The sequence below is a fragment of the Sinocyclocheilus rhinocerous genome, unplaced genomic scaffold, assembly GCF_001515625.1.
Source record: "Sinocyclocheilus rhinocerous isolate Xijiao unplaced genomic scaffold, SAMN03320098_v1.1 scaffold3214, whole genome shotgun sequence".
In the NCBI taxonomy this organism is placed as follows: Eukaryota; Metazoa; Chordata; class Actinopteri; order Cypriniformes; family Cyprinidae; genus Sinocyclocheilus; species Sinocyclocheilus rhinocerous.
The window spans coordinates 57,527-57,855 of record NW_015636927.1 but is presented as its reverse complement, the minus strand read 5'-3'; positions in this window follow the sequence as shown (position 1 = coordinate 57,855).

Below are 329 nucleotides of genomic sequence, written 5' to 3'. Positions count from 1 at the left end.
ACACACAGACACACAGACACACACAGACACACACACACACACACACACACACAGAAGAGCTGCGTTAGACGTGCATGAGCAGTGTCAGCTTTAGTCTTGAATGAAATGACAGTCAGCATGTGTCTTTGGTGTTGGCTATATATGAATCAACACACCAAATGACCATCTTTGCAGTGTAAGTGGTTATAAATGGATAAAAACATAAATGCAAAACAGAACACACCAATCTCCATGGAATATGCAAATATATGTGAGAAAAACCAAATGGAATCCATATGCAAATATTATAAGAATATTTGTGTGTGTGTGTGTGTGAGTGTGTGTGTGTG